Genomic DNA, 19937 nt, shown 5'->3' on the forward strand with positions numbered 1-19937 from the left:
TGAGAGAGGCCCAACATACACTGTGAAGACACTGAGGCCATGACTCACTGAACTATAAAGTCACATGCCCTTTAAACTAAAGTAGGTCAAATAACATGACACAGAGCAAGGACATCATTTTCAATTGACACACCTTGAAGTTCAGCTGAAACCATGATGACAGTTTCACTTGGCGACAACCCAACTATAAGAAAGCAGAGTATTGTATTGTACAAATTGATTAATGCTAACTGCCAGTTTTAATACTGCAATGTGTCCATGTATGCGTATTTCATTTATTATTACAGTTAATTCAAAATATTAGTGAAAGTTGCTTTAAAAAAGCATTACTACCTTTTTTTTTAAAAGTAATTAAACTCTTGTCTACAAAGCCTGTTCAAGTGTATAAAGAACATAACTGCAGCAATCGAGCGAGTATCAATAATCGAATACATGATTTGCATCCCCTCTTTCCATCTGTGCCCACCACTTCTTTGTTTTGATGTCACACAAGTGTTGTTTGAAGGACAGGACACAGGCACAGAGTACCTCTCAGCATGAAGACGACAAGTTAGTCCAAGCAATTATCTCCTTCTATTTTTGCCTCTGCCAAAACAGACAGACAGACGAGAAAACCCTCCATCCATCAGGAACAAGAGATCCTTCTAGTGTTCGCATATTTGTCTGCCTGGCTGAGCCCTCATCTGTATGTGAGCTGACTGGAAATCATTTGGAAAATGTACCGTTGCCAAGTCTGACAAGTTCTTCTGATCCCTGGTTCCGCTTAACACGTTGTGGTTTTTCGATTCCTCGACAAAAATCCGCCCCACAGCATCGTAAACTAGTTTTCACCTCGAACAAAACCCTTACATCTCAGGAAATTCAATTGGTTTTATTTTTGTTTGTCTCTGTCATGGTTGCTGTGGAACTGAAATGCTAACTCTCTGGCATGTTTTCTAATGTGAAATTTTATCTATCAAGCTGGTCAAATGGATTTGAAATCTGCCTTCCAAAGCAGGGATTGTGTCACACTGCGTGACATGGCATTCGTTTTGTTTTGGCCAGAAAGGCAAGACTTCACTTCACTACTGCAGCAGCGGTTATATTTTGTCACGTCTTGTGGAGAACAAAGCAGATGTCCTGTGCCAGCTTTTCTCCCAGAGGACTAAACCTTCTGCTGGGGGAAGAAAAAACAACAGGGAAGAAATCTCACAGAATTCAAGCCTGTCGACTAAATGCTTTTTAGCCCTCTAGACTTGACAGAATGTTTGTTTAGCCAAAGATTGTCATACAACATCCGTATGCTTGGAAACATATTTATTTTTAGGCTCTGCGACAACGTCAGTTCCTCTGTTGGTTGGTTAATCCACCGCTTTGAAAGAACTAATATAACATGTTGCACACTCACAATGTCTGCATCTGTAGTTTTAAAGGTCCAGTGTGTAGGATGTAGTGTCATCTCCCTTTAAGATAACATGACATTACCTTGCATTACATTTAACTGACTTTTATCCAGAGCAATTTACAATTAGGGAAATAAATTATAAAGATACACTCTTAAAAAAGCAAGAACTGTTCAAGTACATTGGATTCAAATAAGCCAGTGCGTTTGCATAGTCTTTATTAAACCAGTTTTTTGTATGTCTAATGGCCATTGTTCAACCAAAGACTGGATTTTCAGTCTTTTAGTAATACTGATATCAATGGGAAGCTCGTGGGGTATCTGGGTTCCACTGGCAGTGAGGGAGTAGCAAGCCGATTGGCCAATGCAAAGCAAAGTGCACATGCTAGAGTGATTTAAATATGTCCTGGATGGGGATATGAAGGGAGAAGGTTCAGTTAAATAGACACTATTAAAAGCAGTAATGAATATTATACAAAATGTTTGACAAAAAATCATCAATCATACACATTGGCCATTTATGTGAATTATGTCAGAATATACAGATGTTTTGCATAGACTGCAGACATAAAATATGTATTCAAAAGTAATACATAGGGTGGATTGTCATAGCTTTGAATATCAAGGGGTTTTAGTGGCTTGATTGCTCTCTCATCAGCATGTTAGCATTGTCATTGTAAGCAGGCTGACCTTTGCACCCCTGTGCTGAAGTACAGTCTGACAGAACCACCAGCAGAGCTGCAGACTTTTTACTAATCACCCCTCTGTGTTATACTTGTTCCTACATCAGATACTTTCACCAGTTATTAGTCCTCTTTAACTTTGTGTTTACTGCAAACTTTGCTGTTATTCATTTTCCTAATATTGACAGTCTGTGGAATGCAGTCAAGTGTGAAATTTTAATTGTGTGCTGAGATCCATCTCCAGGTCCCTGGGGTAAGAGGTGGAGATGTAGATCTGGTTCAGTGAGGTTTTCACTGCCTGGAGCGCCTATTGATCAGGAGAGAACTGTAAATAGCGGTGCATGTGGACAGACACAGCAACCCCTTGCTCTGCTGCCTCCAGCACACACTGCCTCATTTTTCGAAAGATAAAGTCTTTCTCTTTCTTCTGCCACTGACAGTGCTTGGATAAAGTAAGATTATTGAAAATCACGGTTCACTAATGGGGAAACCAGGGATCATTTAAAACCAAGAATGGAGGGAGGAGGACAAGTGGTAAAAAAAAAGAAAACGAGTTGGCGGAAGGCAGCGTACCATAGCAGGCTCTCTCACTTAAGAGCAAACTATTCTTCCTCTGAAGGAATTAATCCATGTATTGTACTGGATATTCCCTCTGAATGAGCAGCACTAAACCAAATTCAGGGAAAATAGTCTGGTCTGAGAGATTTGTGTCTACATTAGTGTGCGATTGAGAATTGACGAAGACACAGAAAAGCACTTGAAATTCCATTTTGCTTTCAGGAACTTAACGATGGATTTGTATTTCAGTGTTGCAGAGGGGCCGGGGCAATCACACAACGGCAATGAAAGCCTGAGTCTAACAAAGGGTAACAGTGATACTCTCGCTGCACTGCTCTCCCTCCTCCGAGCTTTGGTGTAAACATGGGGAGCTATTTTTGGTGCTCCTTGGGTGCAGGTGTCCAATTATATTTCACACTCTTGTGAAGGTGCACTGAGAGGCTGCTGGGGATGGAGTGGCACTAGCTCACTTTACTGCCCCTCAGCGTAGCAGGGGGCCTGAAAGAAAAATAAATTAAGAAAAGATCTGGAAATTCTGTCATCTTTTTCATTTCAGTTTAACATTTCAGTTGAAGATAAATACTTTGTCTCATATTTCTTCACAAATGCCACAGCGGATGTACACCCAACATCGCTGACCTCAAGCAGGACGCTTCTCTACATCAGCCGTAACCTTGAACCAGGGCAGGTTCTGGAGGGGTAGCAACGGGAGCAATTGCACCCGGGTCGGTCTGGAGGGGGGCCCAAAAAAATAAAAAAATAAAATACAAATTAAGATTTCTCTCTGATCCTGCATTAAGTGTATTGGGCGTTGTTGCTCCCGGGCCCAGAATAGTGCAGGACCGGCCCTGCCTTGAACCTCTATAACCGACCTCCATGCACTTTGTTTGGATTTTCAACGCTTTCCTACAGATCCGAAGGTATTGTTGAGACACTTTGCTGTCTCCTGGACACCAGGGGAGTGCTGCACAGTGCTGGGTTATTAGGGGTGAGAAATACTGGGTGAGGGCAAGGTCAACTCTGGAGTGCGAGGTGAATTTTTAAGCATTTGATGAGGGCTTTTAGAAACTCAGAGGTTTGTTCTTGGCTATTTGTTTACAGCTTGTACACATTTTCCAGGCTAGCTGGTTTGAAATCCTTTGGGATGTATTTCAGTAGTGCTTCTTTGGGTTATCTTTTTGTGTGTGTGTGTTGCTGAGGAGGAAGATGTCAGTGGGTGGAGAGAGGATTTCACAGGTTTTGTTTGTGTAGGTGCTTAAACGTGTTCCACATTCTGAAGGAAGAGTTTTTCTTGAAATCAATACGTGCATCTGCTATGTATTCTCTTGTTTCTGCTATTTTTTGTTTGTTCGTTCTTCTGTAGAAGACATTAGCGCAGTGAAAAATGGAAACTGTTGTTTTGTTTTGTTTGTACTGCTGAATTCTGGGATGTCCTGAGGAGCCCAATATAATCTTCAGAGGCCTGTCCCTGAGATAAATTGGCACATACAGAGCAATGTTGGAAGTATATCACCAAAATAAATGCCTCTCCAACATCAGCACAGTGACAGACCCAATCCCAACTATGCTCTAAGGCTCCAGCAAAGGTGACAGGACTGGCAATCAAATCCACATCACCTACACTGAATTCAAACAAGATTGTCCTTTTCGGAAGCCTAGAGAGAAACTTTTATCCAAGATGGAAAAACAGCTGTGCAAGGAACAGGATTATTTTGTATTTCGAAAAACCACATTCACGCTCCTACAATTTTAATAGCGAACATAAGTACCACATACTTGCTTTTGCTGCAATCGTGCCATATACTAAATAATAAATGCAGTGAATACATTTCCATAGTTCAATAGCTTGCTGTTTACTCCCTCAGAAGCAAACTAGATCGTTTCACTTGGAGTAAAAAATAAATCTGTTATGAACCAATACAAAGCACCCTGATGATAGTTAACAAAAGGTTGGTTAAGATGTTGAACTTGACTACAGGGATACATTGCAAGAGGTTAAACTGCTCTAATAGTGTGATTGTAGCGTTAGCAAACCCTTACACGGCAGGCTGTGGATTCTTTTGTTTTAAAACGACTCAGCTGGGAACATGTAAAAGTCAGTCAGAGACAGAGCTGTTCAAATCTGCTAGGAACAGTATCAGACAACAAAATGAACAGTTGCTAAAAAAATAAAAGCCTGCTTTATTCTGCCTCTGAGCTGAAAGCAAGGACCCTTTTGTTAAAAATAATTACAGAGTATTTGAACAATAAATCATCCTGCAGTCCTACTGTAAACTGTGTATGTGCCTTGTGAGAACGCAAAGCCTGACAGATAGCAACAGTAACTAAGGGGGCCAGGGCTTAGCAAACAATTGGAGCAAAGTCTTAAAAGCTTGCGAAGAAGTCGTTGAACTTATTATTGTCATCGTTTCCCATTCTCCCACTTCTCCCCGTGTCTTCTGCTTTAGTAGTAGATTTACAGGAGGATTTGTATAAGTAATACTTCAGCGCACCAGGCTGCTGGATTTCAGCATTATTTAGCATTGAAAAAAGAATCTCTAATTCAAGCAGCATATTTCCTGTGCTTTTTCGTTCACTGCCTGACACAGGCACTTTCTAGAAACAGACTTATCTCTATATCTACAGCACATTTCAAAGATACAACCAGGAGTATGTCCGAAGGCAAAACCCACACAACCCTGTAAAGGTAACAATCTCTATATCATCACTGTCCCCTCTCATTTGTCCAAAAATGTACTTTATTTTCTTACATTTAAACCTTAGGCATGCTACTCTGCTGTTAAAGACACAGGCCAAAGCTGTGTTAAGCTGACACACTATTTACTGACACATAACCAAGCACCTAGGGATTTCCTGACTGGGGTGGTGTTATCACATACGATCCATCATCAAGACATTGGTTTCTTTTATTCACTGTGGAGGCATGAGATAACACCAAAGTTGTCTTCAAAAATTCAAGGTTAAACAGGTTGAGAAATGGATATACGAATATCTAAATAGGGGAGGTATTATTTATACCAGCAATCTCTTCTTCAAGTCACTGTACTGTCGTCTGTAATTTAGTCCTTCATTTTAGTTTTCATTTTTTAAGGTAAATACTGTACATCAACCAGTGCAGCATTCAAGTCCATCCTGTTTTCAAAGGAAATCTATTTCAAGTATTTTCTAAAATATATATTATTTGTTGTAATTGTAGTGTAATTCTTGTTTTAAGACCCTGATTTATAGAGCATGTTTTAAACCGGTCCATTTAAATTAAAAAGAGCCTGAAATATAAAAATCATAGTTCAATACTTAATTTAGATTTAGCTAATACTTATAATTAATAATTTACTTAAAGATACCTAATGTGCATGACTTTCACTAGTTATGGAATATTTTGATCTGAATATTTCTTCCACCACTGAGCATATACAACATTTCCACCTGGTGGTCACAGCCAACATCCTAATAAGAATATATAAATAATAAAAACCACCTCCTGAAGTGTGAATGTCATTTTCTGTGTGTGTGTGTGTGTGTGTGTGTGTGTGTGTGTGTGTGTGTGTGTGTGTGTGTGTGTGTGTGTGTGTGTGTGTGTGTGTGTGTGTGTGTGTGTGTGTGTGTGTGTGTGTGTGTCTACTGCAGCCTGTCTTCAAGGTTTTTCCTGAGACAGTTGTGTTTCTACATAAGAATGAGCCAAGTGGAGCTTTAAAGTGAGACTTTATTGGAGATTTTCAGTTAACTTTCAGTTTTCCGTTAAAGCAGACAGCTGTAAAAAGCCTTTGTGTGATAGCGCTGCTTTCATTGACCTTCCAGCAGTTGATAGAAATGGGAGTTTCTAAAATAGGACATTTAAAGTAATTCTTTCACCCAGTGACAGTATATCTAGGCTCTTATTTCTACAGTGCCAATCAGTGTCTCAATGCTGTGCTCTAAAGCTGTCGGAGCAATTGCTTCGGCTTTCCTATAAACTTATTTGCCTTAGGGCCACCTTTTCCTGTCCTTTCACTCAATTTCCCTCTTTCATTAACCTAATCGCTCACAGTCTGATTTCCCTCCGCCTCTCCCCTTCGCTAGTCCTCTGGCCCATCCCAGAGGGGCGAATTGTGAAGGTGAGTCAGCCGATTAGCGTCCAGCTGATGTACTGTCCCTTTCCAGAATCGACCTCCATTGTGTCCTATAGGACCAGCCAGCAGGGCGCCCAGCAGAGTGAGCCTGGGTGATGCTTTGAAAAGACATAGATGACAAAAGGTTGTGGAGCAGACTGTACTGATGTGGCACAGGATGGGAAACCATTCAACAAATTCCTCACAATCACACTTTGATCATTTATTCATGATCAATCAACACTCGTACCTAACTGCTGCAGTAATGGGGGACAAGAAAGAGCAACACATCTTCCAGCAGTGTACACAGAATATTGGAGTAGATTCCCAGAATAAATGAACAATTCATAAAATACCTGTAGTATTATAATAATTTGCTCATCGAAATGTGATTTAATATATTTGATAGTTATGTTAATGACACATTATGACTCTTAATCGTCATAATCATTTATTCTATTAGTGAGATGGCTACTGAGTGGAAAAACATACCTACTTCTCCATGAACATTTGCTTACTGCACATGCATTCCCACTCAAGAAAGATGACCGTCTTCTATGTTCTTACTTTCTGGTCGTGCGGTCACCTCATCCCCAAGGAGTGATGGGAAGTTATACGGAACAACAAAGCTTCTTCTTCTTTAAATTGTTTTACTCAATGTATTTTTATTGAGGTTTTAAACATAGACATAAACAAGCCCTTGAGACAACACATAAGACATTGAGACAAAAATAACAGCAAATTATCAAATATAGATACAAACAAACACACAACAACAAAAATATATATAAAAATAGCAAAAACACATCCACAGTGATTACCCAATTACTTCACATCTCAGTCAGAGTCAAGTGACACCGTCAGCTGTTCTACATAAGAAATAAATGGACGCCGTGCTACATCAAATTTCCCTATTGATCCATTCAGTGTGTATCTCAGTTTTTCAATCTTAAGGAAAAACATAACATCACAGATCCATCTCCCAAATGAAGGCGGGCGGTCACTTTTCCAGTGTAAAAGAATGAGCCGCCTCGCTAGGAGGGAGGATTAGGCCATACCATTTAATTGTGGCTTTCGTAGAGGAAGATCCTCCCTTGGTACACCAAAAATTCCAATAAAAGGAAAAGGATGAATAGTGAAACCTAAAATTGCTGAATATTGAGGACCAAAATGCTGTTAAAACTAAACATGACCAGAATGTATGATAAAGAGTGGCAGGTGCTTGCTTACACCTATCACACATAGGGCTTACCTCTGGAAAGATTTTGGATAGTTTAACCTTGGACATATGAAGCCTATGTACAATTTTAAACTGAATACGGCTATGTCTCGCACAAATGGAGGAAGAGTGAATACTTTGAATTATGCTATCCCATTGATCCTCAGATATATGTGTATTCATATCCTTTTCCCAGTTTTATTTTATGATGGAAAGGGAAGAACCTTCCATTTCAAATATATTTGTGTATAGCCTTGATATCGTCCCCCTCACCTCAGACGGGGTTCCAAGGATCAAATCAAGCGGAGATGTTGGTGGTAGTGAAGGAAATTGAGTAAAGTAATTCCGTACAAAATGCCTGACTTGTAAATATCTGGAAAAATGATGAGCTGGCAAAGAAAATCCCTGTCTAACCTGATCAAATGACATGAAGATGCAATCCTTGTATAACATCTTTATACCCGACACTCCATTTTTAAGCCACTGAGTAAATGTATTATCCAAAAGAGAGGCAGGGAATAAGTGATTGGCTGTGATGGGAGAATGAACTGACATGGAGACTAACCCATAATGTTTTCGGAACTGAGACCAGATTTTTAAGGAGAGACGCACTACTGGATTCCGGCAGGTCTGGGGAAAATGTAAGGGAATAGAGGAACACAAGAGAGCAGAAAGTGAGATGGGACAACAGGAACTAGATTCGATTTGCAACCAGCCTGGGAGATCCAGGCAGGACATATCCCATCGCCAACACAACAAGCTCCTAATATTGGCAGCCCAATGGTAGATTTGAAAGTTAGGTAGAGCCATCCCACCATGTATTTTAGGTCTTTGCAGGAACAACTTCCTGATCCTAGGTGTTTTATTATTCCAAATAAAGGATGAGGCGAGACTGTCAAGTTTTGTAAAGAATGCTTTTGTAAGAAAATATGGGATGCATTGAAACAAAAATAAAAATTTGGGGAGGATATTCATTTTAATGATGCTGATTCAGCCAGCTAAAGATAGGGGTATGGTGGACCAGCGAGTGAGATCCTGCTGGGTACGGTCCAGAAGAGGTGTAAAATTGGCCCTCAAGAGTTGAGAATAGGACTTTGTGATACACACACCAAGATAATTCAACTTATTATCAGTGACCTTGAAAGGTAGAGAGTGAAATGAGAGCTGACAAGATGCTGTAGTAATGGGTAGAAGCTCGCTTTTGCCTAGGTTGAGTTTATACCCTGAGAAACTGCCAAAAACCTTAAGAATGCTAAGAAGGCGAGGAATGGGTGTGAGAGGGGCAGATATAGAAGGACATCATCCGCATATAAAGAAATGTTGTGTTCTTGGTTTGCTCTGAAGATCCCCTTGATGTCTGCACACTGTCTGATGGTGGTTGCGAGAGGCTCCATTACTAAGGCAAAAAGCAATGGAGACAAAGGGCAGCCCTGTCTAGTCCCATGCTGAAGAGGAAAATATGATGAATAGTTGTCATTGGTTTTGACAGAGGCCAAAGGAGAACCATACAACAGTTTGACCCAAGAAATAAAGCTATTCCCAAAACCGAACCGCCCAAGAACATAGAGCAAATAATTCCATTCCACACGATTCGGCGGTATGAGGAACAATTGTGGGGATCCCCGCCCTTTTTAAGAAGAAGGGATATTGATGCCTGGCGCAAAATGGATGGAAGGCTTTCAGAGTCCAAACTATCTTCAAAAACTTTTGGAGTAAAGGGCTGAATTGCGCTGAGAATTTATTATAAAATTCGATGGGAAAGCCATCTGGACCTGGACACTTCCCACTTTGCATGCATGAAATAGCACGACTGATTTCAGCTAAAGAGATAGGGCTATCTAAGGACTCCCCAAATTCCTCCCCCACAGTGGGAACATCCAGACCTTCAAAAAAAGTGTCCATTACCCCGGGTCAGTGGGCGGTTCAGATGTATACAAATTGGAATAAAAATCACAAAAACGTTTATTGATATCCGTAGGGTCCGATAGCAATCCTGACTTAGCTTCATTTTGATCAATGACCTGAGTAGTGGTAGAATGTCTTAGGCTATAAGCAAGAGCTCTTTTTGGCTTCTCCCCATACTCATAGGATCTATATTTAGATTTCAACATAGCCCGCTCTGCCTGACCAGTTGAAAGCATGTCAAATTCAGCCTGGTACATAATTCGCTGTTTATATAATTCTGGGGTTGGGCTATTAGCATAGGCCTTGTCTACGTCAGATATGAGTTCTGTGAGCTGTGTTTGTCTCAGCATTCGGGCTTTACGTGTAGAAGCATTGTAGGAGATAATCTGCCCTCTCAAATAGGCCTTAAGGGTCTCCCAAAGCAGAGAAGGAGAGGTCTCACCGTTTACATTGGTTGTAAAATATGTCAATCTGGGTGCTAACAAAAGCAAAAAAAACGTCATCTGACAGGAGAAGGGAATTGACCTTTCGCTAAACCCCGCCCCCCTTGGTTATTGTTGCTAAGTCCGCCAAAATTGTTACCTTCAACATGGCGTTTTTGACAGCTCTTCCAGCTGAACTGCTGTCCGGCTTTTATAAAGTAGCAAATGCTGTTTCTGACCGAAGTAGACAGAGAGGTTTACAGTATGCCTTTGAGGGTTACATACAGGACATCAAGGTAACAAAAAATGAGCATAATGCGATCAAAATAGAGGCAAAAGCTATAGATCACAATCAAAAAGTGAGTTGCCACATCAGCTGATGATCCAGACGGAGGCTGGCACAAATGATGTCAACGAGCAACACTGTTCCTTTAGAGCTGGGTAGGTCTATATTCACTATTATCGTCGTTATTATAAAGCAAAAGCACGTATAACACTGTATAGCCTTATATGCTAGCGTATCATAACCATAATAGGCAACGTTAGCAGGCTAGCTGTAATTAACGAGGTGATCTTTCGTTAGCTCCGCAGGGTTCTGAGCCCACATCATCGGGCTTATCCATACCCTGGACCTCTGTAAGACACAAAACGCCAACATGTCTGTAGGCCTAGAACTACAGTCCTCCACAAGTTTACCACAACAGTGGCATAAACCCAGAGGTGTCAAAGTAACACCAAAGCCCGTGACAGCAATCGTTGTGGACAGGGCTAAGACAGACAGAACAAGGCGACCCATCTTCTGCCAATACAACAACGACAGGTAAGAAAGTTATTTTGGTTTTTAACACTCCTTATTTCTTTCTTCCACATAGTAAATAATTCAACTTACTGTGATGGGCCTGTACTCCACATCAGATAACATAATTAGGAATGTATAATTTTGTATTGATCAGATTGACATATCTCACAGGGCCATGTCTGAGGTCACAGATCAGATGTAGAATTAGGTCAGGAGAAGTACCCTCAAGTGGCTTGAGTTACCAGGTAAGCAGTTCATCTTAAACTGATAAAGATTAGGACTTATTTCTTATCATTTTCAGGGAGAGATTTTATTACAGTCACATACATACATTTCAATTCATTCATGGTAGCTTATTGGTTTATTAACCACAAAGATAAATAAAAACATTAAAGTTCAGTAGCTTATCTTAGCATCTCAGTGTGTAGAGACCTAATGATCATTGTGCTAGATAGAGCCTATGCCTTTATAATATTTGGCTCGAAATTTGACAGCATACAGACAACAAACCATATCTGACTAATGTTTCCAAACCTGACATTAGGGATCCTTGCAGAAACTATTTGAAATTTCTTCACTTTGGCGATGGCTCTTTCCACATGTACCCGGTGTTAGGCTATATTTTTTGTCATCTCAACATCTGTAGCTGGCATTTGACTATTTGATTTGGCAAAGGGAGGAATGTTCAAATTAAGGCCTAGCTCATTCACATCCTTCTCAATAAGAAAGCCTTTATCAACCATGAGCCCATCGCCTGCCTTAAGGTAGCCACACTGAAGCAGGCCTTTCAGTAAATCCTTGACTCCACATTTTCTAAATGTTTCTAGGTCAGAGATTGATCCAATGAAAAGTGTAGATACAAAGATAATGGAGCCACGAGGATCACAGGCAATCAGACACTTCAGCGTATTGGTAGATTTGTAGTTGGAGTAAGTTTGACTTTGAAGTAACAGTGATGTTGGTTTTTCTGTCTTAATCTCTGTACAATCAAAAATGGCAAAACTTGTTGGGAACTCTGCTCTGTAGTTGCTAGGCATGTTTTCTGTTATGCTGTCCCTGTATGCTGTCCCTGTGTGGCCAAATAGACAGGTTGCCTAGCTTACCATACATGAAATCAATCCATGAATTGAATAAAGTGGTAACGCTTTGCACTGCGATTTGAAATTTGAAGGCAAGCTCTGTCAGATCAAAGTTTTGCCTCAGCTTCATCAGTGTGAGTAGGAACTGTTGTCGTAAAGGCATGAGGTTGACCTGCTGATCTACTTTGTGATATGTCACAGGGATAAGTGTTTGTGGATCCTTTGCAGTACTGGGTAACCTGAAAAATGCACACAGCTTATTAAAGTCATCATAACTAAAGCCTGTGCAATACTCAAAGTACTCAGACACATTACAGTTACATAAAGTCTCCGGTGTGAGTGGGTAAGGTCCTTGAGTGGGTGTGGGTGAGTGGATAAGGTGCTTGATAACTTTCTGTCTTTTCCCTCAGTAAGGCATTTTCTTTTTCCTTTCCCCACTAATGGACAGTTGGCAAAAATCCTCCCAATCAAACTCTACTGATGACTTCCCAGCATTCCCTTTCCCACTCCTGCCAGGCACTTTCTGTACTGTCCTTTCTAAAGTGCAGATGGAAATGTTCAACACTATGATGGTCTCCAAGTCTGAGGCAGAGGCGCTTAAGAAAGAGACCAGACAGCAAAGTAGCAACAACATCTGGCATCATGTCCGCTCTGCTCGCCTTACTTCAACTTCATTCAAGAGAATATTCTCGAGGAGAGCAGACTTCGAAAAGCTTGCCACCGTTATGCAGAGGAAGAAGAACAACATCTGTACTAAAGCCAGGAGGAGAGACATAGAGCTTGAACCAGCTGCTGCAGCGCAGTACTCAGCCATCACTGGCAACAAAGTTCAAATTTGTGGATTTGTTGTTAACCCTGACGCCCCCCATTTAGGTACATCCCGACAGAAGAGTTCAGAGCGGCGAGGACAAAACCTATGGACTTCTGGAAATTAAGTGCCCGATGCAAATCACATACACCAATTGCCAGTACATTGAAAAGCTTGGTGATAACACCTACAGGCTCAAGCGTACACATGAATATTATTTTCAGATCATGGGACAGTTGGGGATAACTGGGATGCCATGGTTGACCTTTTTGTTAAATGTGATGGTGACTATCATCTGGAGCGAATTCATTTTGAGGCAGAGATGTGGGGGGAAGTTAAAGCAAAGCCAGACTGGTACTTTTTTGAGCACTTTTTTACCAACAATGTGCAATGGATCCTTACAGTCACCTTTAACTCATACTAATCTCCACTCCACTAATGTGCCTGATGTTGTGGAGATCTCTCTGTCATATACATACCAATGAAAGTATTTGATGCTACTCTGATGTTGTGTTGTGGCTGTGATGTTTTTCTATAATGTAGTTGTTATTCTATTACATAACTTTAACCTTTTAGTTGGAGGTCTTCGACATTTGACTGGACTTTCTCTACCAGATGGAACAGCAGAAACTGGATTTGGGTAGTCGAGACTTGGCTCCCCATTGACAAAGTGCTGAAATAGCAAGGGAAAATATTGTTGAACTGGCAACACAGTGAAGATAGTCACCTAGAAAACAACCATAGCAGTTTGACTGTAACATATTAACGTTAGGTGTTTCGATGGACCATGAATAACAAAGTCAACATCTAGCGCTAGATCTGCTAGTCTTAAACTTGATTTATAGTCGGTGAAAAAAGACGCAACGCAAGACGCATCGCAAGCCCTTGCGCGGTTGCAAGCCCCCCCTTGCGTGCTCGCGTGTGTCACCTCAATTTTCTAACTTTTACGTAAGACGCAAGACGTAAGCACTGGCGCAAGCCACTATCTACATCACGTCCGGCGGCGTGTTCACATCTTCCGGTTTCATCCCCTAATAAAACCCCGCTGTTTTCGAACGTCAAGGTAGAAAGCGACGAAGAAGAAGCAATCTCGTCTTCGTATTCTCCTTCGCAATAATATTCTTTCCTGTTCAATTAGCAACATTTTCATCAGCCTCAAACGTTTATTTGTTGTGCGTGGCATGGTTCACAATGTGTGTGTAGAAAACAAGACTGGATATATAAACAAGCAAGCCGTCACGCCCACAGACGTCAAAATAGTAGTCCTCTCTAAGGTCGTCATTGAAAAACACATTGCTCCACCTACTGTCCTGGCGGGGAATCGCCACGCAGCACACGCAACCGCCGACAAAGCAAAATGAAGTATAAACGCCTCGAGTCATTAACATAAACGCAAGACGTAAGCGTAAGGGCTGTTAAAACAAGTATAATTCAAGCTTTATGTTGTCAAAAATAGAATCCAGACTGTAGCATTTAGCACTAGCTGCTACGAGATTGCTAAACTATCGCTAAGGTTGCTTGCTAATTGCTAGCGCCTATGATTCCTCATAATTTGGGTTAGCGAGCCAAATTTATAGATTGAAATCACAGAATAAGGAATAGTTGAACTTCACGGTAGGGTTAAAGAAAAAAGTCTTACCTTAGAACACACAAAAATGTGCCGGTCGATCCTTGAGGGGTTCAGCTGAGAGTGAGGATGTCCACAAAGTTTAATCCACAGGCGACACTTGTCAGGCTTTGATTTTGGTTTGGGGAAAGGGAAAAAACGCACACCCCCCTCCAACCTCTCTGGGTAACGACTATCAGTCTTACAAGTGCCCCAGGCACAACGTTTAACCATATCTTTCTTATAGTCCACAAACGACAGTGTTAAAAGTACGAAAATCTGAGAAACAGTCAATAGAGTGCTGTCATGAAAGTGTCGGAGCTTTGTCGGAGTCCGTTGTTGGCTCCGCTGTGATTGGCCAGCACTGTAAAAAAAAATGTGTTGACTCAACTTAAAAATAGGTGTAACCTGGTTGCCTTCAAATTTGAAGTTGTATGGAATTGAAGCATGAAGTTGGTACAAAAAGGCAACCAGTTCGCTCAGCTAAAGGTTGCAAGTTCGGTGAACTAATGACAGGTCAGGTGAACTGATGTTTGTTTTCCAGACAACTTCCACTTATGCGTTGTATGAACAAATGGTCTTGTGGACTGGACTCCAATCTCAATCAATCCAACTTCTATTTGTGTGTTGTATGGACAAATTCTCTTGTGGACCCGACTGTAATCTCGATCAGTCCAACTTCTAATCGTGTGTTGTATTAACAAATGGTTATGTGGACTCCACTGTAATCTACATCAGTCCAACTTCTAATTAGGCATTCTCTTAACAAGTGGTTATGTGGACTCCACTGTAGTCTACATCAGTCCAACATGTTTATACAGTCAGCTTGACTCAAGTTTTGCATTTATCCAGACTTCAATCTGTTAGCTCTATGAGCATATCAAGTAAGTTACCTTGGTTGCCTTCAAAATTGAAGTTCTTCCAACTTCTTTTTAGGCGTTACCTTGGTTGCCTTCAAAATTGAAGTTCTTCCAACTTCTTTTTAGGTGTACAGTGTAAAATTACATAAGACTCACTCATATGAGATGAATAACAACCAACATTTATTTCACACTTACTGTAAACTTTCACTGTACAAGACACTTGGTTGTGTAGGACAAACAGTGGCAAAAATAAAACATATTTTCTGAAAACAATATACCATAAAGGTGCTGAAGATACACTAGCAATTCTTAAATATAGCGCATGTACAGTACTATACATGTCTACAAGAGGCAATAAAACAGTAATTTCTTAAGCCACGTCTGCATCAGCGTTTGCCGACCAATCAAAAGATTAGGTGCATGTACAGTATATCTACAAAAGGTGATCAAAACAACATGGCAACCTCCAAAGCCATTTGAACCAGTTGCGACCCTCATCTCTCAAACACAAAAGTATCTTTGGCATTAGTGGGTAAAGGTGATGACTTTTTGAGCAATGCTTTTGAGAAACAATACTGCAAAATGTTATTTGGGCGGTTTATCAATACAGGACCTTGATAAGGAGAACTTGAATCAGCAGTGGACAATCATGTTGCCAGGCAACATTGCTCAAAAAGTTGACCAGTGCATCATCACTTGGGGTATGACAAAACATTTAACACAAGTCACTGTTACTGTTTGTGCATGACTGATCAGAGTTCGCCTGTCTCTCTACATCTATCTGAGTGTCTGGCCGTCAGTCCATCTGTGAGTGTGTCTGAGTGTCTCTAGTCTAGTGTAGTGTGTGTGTGTGTGTGTGTGTGTGTGTGTGTGTGTGTGTGTGTGTGTAAGCCAACATGTTTAAGTCAGTCGCAATTAAGCATAAGTTGGTAGTCACATCTATCTGAGACATTAAAAGAAAACAAAAACGTAAGCCTCACTATTACTGCTGCTGTGTTCACGTCTGTCAACGTCTGCCAACCAGTGTGAGTGATGTCAGTATATCTTTTGGTTCACTTACCCAAACTACCATACACATCCAGTTTATGTACAAAATACACATCTACAAGGGCCAGAAAAACCAACATAGAAAATTCCAGTCATTTGAACAGAGTTGCTACCCTCACCTTTCAAACTTAAAAGTATAAGCAACTAAACCACTTAAAGGAGAGAAAACGGCATACAACTGAGAACATACAACTCCACTCAAAGATGCGTGTGCAATCACAAGTGTGTGGACATGAGCCTGTTCCGGACACCATTAACTCTTGAGGAGCAAGACTCTGCGCCAATCTTCATTACCACCTTTTGTATGATCTCGAACATGTATCTGAGTCCTTTTGGGTAGTGGATGTTGAGACCATAAAGCAAACCCATCAGCAACGAAAACGCGTGAGGCACATCTTTCAGGTTTCGGAGAATGACATCCTCCTCCAGTGCAAGTGCAACATCGATCACCTCCTTGGGGACAGGGCGCTGTGCATTCTCTGTAAGGATGAGGATTCCCACGTGCATTCCCTTGACAGCTTCACTCTCCTCATTTGGCTGGTGACAGAGCAAAGCAATTGGAATAACATAGCCAATCAGCATTAATTCCTCAAGCAATGGAAATTCAAGATGCATAAGGATATACAAGATGCATTTCAATATATAAATATCTGATGAAAAACAATTGTTAAAGGTGCACTGTGTAGAATGTGACCAGAATGGATACTGCAACTATGCTGCTCTTTGAAACTGTGCTGCATGTTGCCAAATTTAACCTTTTCATGAATATATACTAAATAATAAACCAATATTTACTAGTTTAACCAAAGTACAGTAAGGTTTGCAGCTGAAAATGCCTATTTTTGGAAATTCAAAATGGCGGACCACGGAGAAGATCCCCTTTTTCATGTATGAAAAGTGCAATTTCCCCAGTCATAATGAATACTTAGAATTTGGTGGTGGTGGTAAGTATTCATGAAAAAGGTAACATTTGTGAATGGGCAGCGTAAATTCTGGAAATAAACTACTAAAAATCTTACGCGGTGCACCTTTAAGGAAGAAGGGAATACTAAGTGTGCGAATGTTTTTCCTTGTAAATCTTGTAGGCCTACCTTTGCACCAACCTGCATCAACAAAAGAGTGGTAAGCCTTCGCTACTTTACGTAGCATTTTGAAGTTATACCTAAAACCTTGTCAAAATCAAATGCTTGCCATTTTTCAACTGGTTTTAAGATTTCACTCAGGAGTGTACAATTAATACATTCTATAACTACGGGTCATTGCTTTGGATGAAAAAAAGACTTAAATCAGCAAGTGATAATTCCTCACTTACTTTACAGATTTTGAAGAACTGGCAACTACCTTTTGAAAGTGTGGAGTCAACTTGAATTTTGATAGTTTCTATTGAAATACACAAGTCAAATAGCAAATATATTGCAAAAGGAGGGTAGTTTAGGCAACATGTCGGATTAAAAGAGACAATGTCATGTGTTTTAATTTTAGACAGGTGACCACGATTTGTAATACAATGTCTACCTAGTAGGACTTTCTGGATAAACTGTAGAAGAGAAATCAAAACCCAAATAAAAGCCAAAAGGTGCTGCTACAAAGTAATAAATGTAGATCTACTAGGAAAAGAGCTGCTTAACTTACTGTACTTTGGTCAGACCAGTAAATTAGTTTATTTAGCTAATACTCATGGAAAGATCACATTTGGGAATGGGCAGCTACAATGAGCAGCATAGTTGTAATACATACTCTGAATTCAATCCAACATACTTTAAGTTTATTACATACATTTTTCCCTTTTAAAGGCTTCAGTTGCTTTTCATTAATATTTACTAGGTAAAATAAATATGTACTGGTCTGATTAAATTATAGTAGGCTTTGCAGCCAATATGTTTTTACTTATATTTCAAAAAGGCAGGTATGGAGAATAATCCACCTTAAATGACAACACAAGTCTGTTGAATGAACAGAACTGTCTTTATGCTTTTCCACGCGTCACGTTTTTAGAGACGGATTCTGTGTGAATTTACCCTAAGGTAAATCCACGCTAGACGCATGCATAAGGTAAATGCACGTTGCACGCATGCATAAGGTAAATGCAAGTTGCACGCATGCATAAGGTAAACGCACGATGCATGCATGGGGAGCTGTGTTTTCTAACGGCACACTACAGGCGCGCCAAGCACGATGCACGCATGCATGGGGAAATTGTGTTTTCTAACGGCACACCATCCCATAGGAAACAATGCTTTTGCTCGCGTCACGTTTTAAGAGACGGATCCTGCGTGATTTTACCCTTTGCATGCATACTTAACCATGTCAGAAATTCTAAAGAAAACACAATTTGCCCATGCATACGTGCATCGAACAAACTTCATCAGAGGTAGTTACACTCTCGAGAAAAATCATGCTGGCCGTCAAAGCTAGCACACGACCTAACCTCAACTTCTCAGAACATGTTAACGTTGCTTGCTACACTTCCTAAACCTATGTCACTCAGCGAACATTGAGAACAGTGCAATCCCTAATAAGGTGTACTCTTTGTTCATACTTTTACCGTTCACATTTCACGATATAGCCATTACATATAGGCCTATGGGTAGTTTTTAAAGTGAGTCTGTCTCATCCTGACCTAGCCGGTCGCTTGCTAGGCTAGTCAACCAACTGGCTATTCGCATAACTTCATTGGCGGCAAGTTCAGAATTTCTCCACATAATTATTATATAGCTAGTAATAGTCTTGTTCATGTAAAACGTGCAATGTTCGTTCTTTTCACTGCTTAGGCCTACTTGTTTTTTTACAAATTACGTCTATGACAAATAAACTCTTGAAATTTTGAATCTTTTCCCGCGATTCATATAGCCAATTCTACTACTAGCTATCACTTAAGATTTTGAAACTAAGAGCTAAGTACCGTATGTTTGAATGGTCAGTTCACAGTATTTCGCTTAGTTAAGACAAAAGTCAATCTTTACTAAAATATCTGACGGTAAAAAAGTTAGGTTTACTTACAGTCGGCTCTCTTCTCATCCGCTTGGTCCTTCAATGAAGAGACGGTTGACGGTTGACGTTGACTAAGTTAGCGTGGTCTGCGCGTGTGCAAGATGACGTAACGTGTTGAACCAGAGGGTGAACTTCAACTTAAATTTGAGATGACAAGAATAACTCAGTTGTGCCAACTGTGGATTAGAATTTCAGAGCAAAAACACAGATATTTGTGTTATCTCAACAAAAGTAATGAAAACTTTTGAGTTGAAAGTTCACTTGACTCAAAAACAGAAGTTGAGACAACAAAAAGGGAAAATATTTTTTTACAGTGAGTCTGCATTCTAGGGTGTGGTTTAGCGAAAAGCGAATAGAGCTCCTGCAGATGATGTCATATATGCTGGTCACGTGACGAGATACGACAGGGGCAGCCATTTTGGCAGTCATCGCGGCAGTAAATTGACAGGCACTGGCAGACTGTCAAGGATGGTGGATAACTGCTGTGC

The 19937-nt window shown here is 40.5% G+C and overlaps 1 long non-coding RNA gene across 1 annotated transcript; it reads right to left on the reverse strand.

Moving 5' to 3' along the window:
• Nucleotides 1–15569: 15569 nt before the first annotated feature.
• On the reverse strand, nucleotides 15570–19729 carry LOC134876592 (uncharacterized). Its single transcript, XR_010167474.1, has 2 exons — nucleotides 19459–19729; nucleotides 15570–16995 (listed from the first exon to the last, which is right to left on the reverse strand). It is a non-coding gene; the product is annotated as an uncharacterized LOC134876592 (long non-coding RNA).
• Nucleotides 19730–19937: the final 208 nt, after the last annotated feature.

This window comes from Eleginops maclovinus, chromosome 15, assembly GCF_036324505.1.
Source record: "Eleginops maclovinus isolate JMC-PN-2008 ecotype Puerto Natales chromosome 15, JC_Emac_rtc_rv5, whole genome shotgun sequence".
Classification (NCBI taxonomy): Eukaryota; Metazoa; Chordata; class Actinopteri; order Perciformes; family Eleginopidae; genus Eleginops; species Eleginops maclovinus.